Source organism: Mus pahari, chromosome 14 (genome assembly GCF_900095145.1).
Source record: "Mus pahari chromosome 14, PAHARI_EIJ_v1.1, whole genome shotgun sequence".
NCBI lineage: Eukaryota > Metazoa > Chordata > Mammalia > Rodentia > Muridae > Mus > Mus pahari.
In genome coordinates, this window is record NC_034603.1 from 51,586,905 (window position 1) to 51,593,709 (window position 6,805).

Consider the following 6,805-nt stretch of genomic DNA (forward strand, 5'->3'; position numbering starts at 1 on the left):
ATATAGTGTGTGTGTATATACATATATTCATATATGTATATCTATACATATATAGAGTGTGTGTATATACATATATTCATATATGTATATCTATATATACATATATATAGTGTGTGTATGTATTATATGTGTGTATATATACAGAGAGAGGTTAATAATTATCTCTGGCTGAGATTACCATAGCTTTGAAGTTGGTAAAGTATTTAAAAAATGCTTTATAATTATGATTGGACACTCTTGATTGGGCATCCAAGGAGCAAGAATAACTACATCCCTGGTAATCTATGCTCAGTTCAGCAACATTACTCTTGAGTTTTATTATTTGTGTTTTCCTTTTGGATGGCTTCCCTGTGCAGGGCAGAGATGCTCTGACAACCGTCTATCTTAAAGGAGACAGATTCCATTTGGAAATCTCTGGATTTTGGGACTTTTGCAGCTGGAGATCCCAAAGATAAGAATCAGTCATCTCTTCCACTGCTGACCAACAATAGCAAAAAAAGAAAAAAAATCCTCCTTTGTCTTTCCCACTGTAAAAGAAAAGCAAAAATCTCCCTGTGCTTCAAACACTAACACTTTACCACATTTACTTTGCCACTTTATGCTTCCAACAGTTTCCTTCATGGGGCTTCCTACCAGCCTTTTCCACTGTAAATTCCCTTCTTTTAATCCCTGTAAGTAACAAATACCCCAGGGGACAGTCTCTGTGACTATGTAAATATCCCCCTTCTTGCTTGGGACTTTTCATGAAGAGATAAGGACAGGAACCTCACAGGACCCCTTAAATGCCATTCTTTGCAAATGAGCTCATGCCACACCCTACAACCAAAAAGCCAGGCTTTATTAACTACTGTTGCCTTCCTGACATTAGTAACCAGCTGTGCTCCAGGAGCTGAAGCCCTGAAGCCACACAAGCAGGTTCACTATTCAGTGTTGCTACTTACTGTGTATGAGAATGAAAGACAGGCTGCTTCATAGTTCTGAGCCCTGGTCTCTTTTTTTGTTTTGGGGGAGGGGAGCTGTCATAACAATCCGGAGAAGTCAGATCATCCAAAACGTATCCAGGATTCTGTGCAGCAAGTGGGAGATGCTCAGTAAGTAATGGCTGTTAATAATTGTGAAGGAGATTTGTTTTAGTTAGTTTTGAACTCTGATGTAATCTCTCTTCCAGACAGACACATCCTGCCATACTACCCACTGTGTTCTTGGTTTCAGCTGTAGGGAAAGGCTGGTTGGAAAGCAAGAGCTGCTCATGTAATTTCACTCCAGATTAGGCTGTGAGGTCTGTGCACCCAGAGGTCAGAACCTAGTAAGAGGATTCTAAAGCGGGCATTCCAACAAGACTGGAGCGCCACCATGAGGTCAGCGCCGGTGCAGGTGCTGTTTCTTTGAATTCTGTCCTAAGGAAGGACATTCAGAATATGGACTGGAACAGTCAACTTCTCACTGGGTCTTGTTTACAGTAAAACCTGCAGAGAGCATTCTGTTGACTCTTTCGGAAGAAAGAAAGAGAAAGAAAGGAAGAAAGGAAGGAAGGAAGGAAGGAAGGAAGGAAGGAAGGAAGGAAGGAAGGAAGGAAGGAAGGAAAAGAAAGAGGGACTGGAGAGATGGTTCAGTGGCTAAGAGTACTCACTGCTCTTCCAGAGGTCCTGAGTTCAATTCCCAGCAACCACATGGTGGCTCACAGCATCTGTAATGGGATCTGATGCCCTCTTCTGGTGTGTCTAAAGATATAGCTACAGTGTATTCATATACATAAAATAAATAAATCTTAAGAAAGGAAGGAAGAAAGAAAGAAGGAAGGAAGGAAGGAAGGAAGGAAGGAAGGAAGGAAGGAAGGAAGGAAGGAAGGAAGAACATTATCTGGATTCTGAAGTCTTGGTGTATCTTGAGAATTTGGAATCAAGACTTTAACTCCATACCAATTCCTTTCTCTAGAAAAACCCATAAAAAGTCCACTCAGGATTGGGGAGGTGGCCCAGTAAGTAAAGTGCTTACCATACAAGCATGAGTGTGAAATCCCCAGAATTCACGCAAAGCCTGCTGTGGTAGCCTGGATCTGCAATCCCGGCGCATCTCCAGTGAGACCGGAGGTGGAGACAGGAGACGGTCCGGAAGCTCCCAGGCCAGCAGACAAAGCAGAAGGCAAAGACTGACGTCAGAGTCGTCCTCTGATCTTGGTATGAGTGCTGTGGTCTCACTTTGTAGCTCAAGTTGACCTTGAACTCACAGCAACCCTCCTGCCTTAGCACCCCGAGTGCCAGGATTACAGGCATGAGCTGCCACGCTCATTACACAATGTGCTTTGGATCTGCTCCTTTCCCTGAGGACCATCTTCAGTTTCACTGACTCTAAACTCGCCTCCCTTGCATTGCTGGGATCTTAAGTTTTTGAAGTGTTTCTATCATCAGCTTAACATCCCTGAACACTCTCAGTACCTCCAAGTGTGCATAAGGCTCTTCACTAGGAAGCACCCACCTCCCTTTCTACTTCCAAGTCTTGCTGCAAACTTGCTTCCAGCTTACTGGAACCATTAGTAGACCTTCAAACACACTAAATCATTTTGATTACTCTGTACAGTCACTGAGGCTGTTTTAATACCTTTACCCCCCCCCCCGGCGGTGGTGGCACACGTCTTTAATCCCATTACTTAGGAGGCAGAGGCAATCAGATCTCTGTGAGTTTGAGGCCAACCTGATCTACAAAGTGAGTTTCAGGACAGCCAAGACTGCATAGAGAAAGCCTGTTTCAATCAATCAATCAATCAATCAAATACCTTTTCCCACCACACCTATTGGAGAAAAAAATTATTTTCAAGACAGCATCTCATGTAGTTTCCAGGCTAGCCTTTGACTGGCTATGTACTGAAGGATGACCTTGAATTTATTTTTAAAAAAAATATTTCTTGTGAATGTGTACATGGCACAGCGTGCATGTGGGGGTAAAAGGACAGCCTGTGGGCATCTGCTAGCTTCTTCCACCATGTGGGAGTCTCAGGAATGAACTGAGATCATCAGGCTCCACAGCAAGTGCCTTCACATGCTTAACCATCTCACCAGCTCGATGACCTTCAACTTCCAACCCTTTGCCTCTATGCCAGGATTATAGCATATGCCACTATGCCTAGTAATGGGGACTAAAGCTAGGGCTTTGCGAATCCTAAGCAACCATCTACTAACTGAACTGCATCCCTAACCTGCTGTGCCAAGTTCATCTTCTCTACAAAACCCGTCCTAATGTTCCACAACGCCCATCCATTACCTCCAAGCCCCCAGTGACAACTCCTTCCGTCCCTATAGCTTCCACTGCGGTTCCTAGAACAAATGTTTTGGTACTTGGAGCTCTACACCCTAGCAGGCTCTACTCCTTGAGAACGAGGATGGGCTAAGTGATCCCTGCACCCCTAGGCCGTGGTCTGTGACGGACACTGTAAAAGCAATGCTCTCGCTGAAGCTTGTTGGGTGATAATCAGGGAGTATAAGAAGAAAAATATTCCAAGACACCCCTTCAGGCTATGGGGTGGTCATTCTGTTCACAACAACAAGCTGTTCCAAGCAGCCGCCACCTTGGTGTTGCACAGACGTTGTGTTCTCACTGGCTACAGTTGAGAAGCCATGTGTGTCCAACAACCACACCATACTAGTTTTTGGAGAAATTCCAGTTACACAAAACCAGGATTCAATTTCCTCTCCACTTTTATTGACGATACTTTGAAATAGTTTTGTTTTTTTCCGCCCCAGAGGAAATGCTCTCTTAATGAGTCAGCTGGACATTGTCGAGGCAAGCAACGGTGTAAGTTGGCTCCCATTTGACTTCATTCATTCCAGTCTGCCAAAATCTATTAATGCAAAGCACCAACTAAAGAAATAGCTCCACTGCTGAATTCATAGAGATCTCTATGTGGTTTGTCCTATTTTATTAGCTCAGTAAGACTTGCAGAGCTGGAGAGACGGCTCAGCTGGTAAGTTACCAGCCACACAAGCATGAGGACTTCTGTTCAGAACCAGGGAACCCATATCCAAAGCAAGGTGCCATGTGCCCACAATCCTAGCACCATGGGTATGGGAGGTAGGTTAGAGTACTGTTGGATTCCTGAAGCTCATTGGCTAGTAAGTCCAGCCAATTGGGGAAGCTTTGGGTTCAGAAAGAGACCTTGTCTGAAAAAATAAATAAATAAATGTGGGACTGGAAAAATGGCTTAGTGGTTAAGAGCACTTACTGGCCTTATGAAGGTCATGGGTTCGGTTCCCAGGATTCATACAGTGGCTCAAAACCACTTATAATCCAGTTCCAGGAGAGTCAATGCCTTCTTCTGACATTGGGGCACCAGGTACAAATGTGGTGTCCATACATACATGCTAGCAAAAGCACTCAAATAATAAAATAAAATAAATCCTAAAAATAAGTGTGGAGAGCCGGGCGTGGTGGCGCACACCTTTAATCCCAGCACTTGGGAGGCAGAGGCAGGCGGATTTCTGAGTTCGAGGCCAGCCTGGTCTACAAAGTGAGTTCCAGGACAGCCAGGGCTATACAGAGAAACCCTGTCTCGAAAAACCAAATAAATAAGTAAATAAATAAATAAATAAATAAATAAATAAATAAATAAATAAATGTGGAGGGTCAGAGAGCTGGCTCAGCAAGTAAACATGCTTGCCACCAAGCCTGAAAACCTGAGATCAACTCCTGTTAACTACAGGGCAGAACTAACTCCTGAAAGCTGGGTTGTGACCTTCACACATGCTATAGCAATGCATGATTACACAATAAATTAATATAATAAAATTTAATAAATATACAAAAGGGAAGGTACAGTTGAGGAGACACATCTGATGTCTGTCTCTGGACACACACATACATGTGCACCTACGTGTGTATGTGCATGCATCAAAGTGTACACTCCAAAAAACCTAGACATATACCACAGAGACACACTACAACACACACAGAACATTCACACACACACATACACAGAGAGAGGGGGGGCTAAAAATTGACCACTTAATATGAAACAGATTTCATACTCAGAAAATGTATTTAGAGGCATGACACATTGCCTCAGCTTCAGAATTTCAAAGTCTGTGGACCAATGTGGAGCTGTAAGTGCAGTGCAATAGAAAAAGAGCTAAGATAGAGGAACATGGCCAGGTGTGGTGGTGCACGCCTGTGATCTCAGCACTTGGGAGGCAGACAAAGGTGGGTCTCTGTAAGTCCCTCCTTTTCAAGTAAAGGATATAGAGCACAAATTCAATGAGCAAGGCAAATCTATTCTCTGGAAGGAGGAGAGTAAGCTGGCCATTGGTATAATATTAAATATTTCCTAGTAAGGAAGGCCACCTCCAGGGAGTGAACCACCAATACCATGAGGCTATAACTGGATGGGAGAGACCATAACCTTCACTGTTATTAACCTGGATAAACTTTGGTCCTGGCTAAGCTAAATGCTACAAACGTCTTCACAGCCTTATCTGTTCTTTTGCTTGGGTTCTCAGGATCAAAGTCAGATCATCAAGTTTGCAGGGTTGGTGTCTACCTGTTGAGCCATCTTTCAGTTTCCTCAAAGTACTATTTTTAGGGGGAGTAAATATACTTAAAAGAGTAAGATGCCCCCCACTGTTAGCTGTAAGAAGGAGTCAGGGAAAAGCTTTTCATGACATCTTATGCTCACTCCATATCTGCTCTACTTGAGTATTTGAAAGTCTCACTAGAACTGAACTTTCCCCCTCTCCTCTCTATATCATAGATCTACACAAATGATATAGACATACGACGTTTGAGTCTATGCACTGTATTATTTATATTTTGATGTCTCCCAGTTTTGCTTCTCCAGCCTTCAGCCCTGAGTTTCAGACTCTTGGGTCCAAGTACTTAATTAGATGTCTTCACTTAGTCAAGTAGAGATCTACATGTCTACAAACGTAACAATTCCATGATTCTCATTCTCACCTAAAGGCTGGCTGTTCTTCCTTTCTTCTTAGTTCAGTAAATGGCACACCATCATCCCAGCTCAAACCATCGTATTTAGCTACCTCTGGATCCATTTCCTCACCCTACACAAACTCCATCAGGTACATTAAACTCTATCTCCAAACTGTATCCCAAATCCATCCACATTTGCATAACTATCAACCCAGATAAAGGCAACATCTACTTTAGTCTCCATTTCCATTCTTATCTGTCCTATGTCCCTTCTCCAAATAACTCCAAATAATCATGTATGGCACTTTCACGAATTCATTCATCAAACATTTATGGAAAGCAAAAAGACCCAGGGATACAATCATAAAGCAAACATAGATCTTCTTGTTTGTGGACTTACATTCCAGAAGAAAGGTAATACCAAAAATTAAAAAGTTGAGTAGTTCAAACACAACGAGAATGAATCTAAAAATCAAACGGGATGAACTAAGATAGTTGCCCTTTCCATGAATTTTGGTTTTGCAGCATGTTTAGACTAAAATCTAAATATTTCATCATGCCCTTGTTACAGCTTTGAGACCTGGTTTGTTTGCCCCTGTAAGCTTAGCGTCAGCTACTCCGATTTTCTTTCCTTTCTTCATTTCTTCCTCCATCCCTCCCTCCTTCCTCCCCTTCCACCCCCTTCCTTCTTTCTGTGGCACTGGAGAGCAACTCAGATCGGCTTCTGTTCTAACAAGGTTTCAGACCCGTTTCCTTCTTCTGATGGGTTTCCTCTTCTCTGGAATGCTGTGCCCATGTCTTGGGAAAGTGGCCCCTTCTCAGTTCAAACATTTGATTGAACTTAACCAATCTAACTAAAATAGCTTCTACCCCTTCTCTGTCCATCACAGCT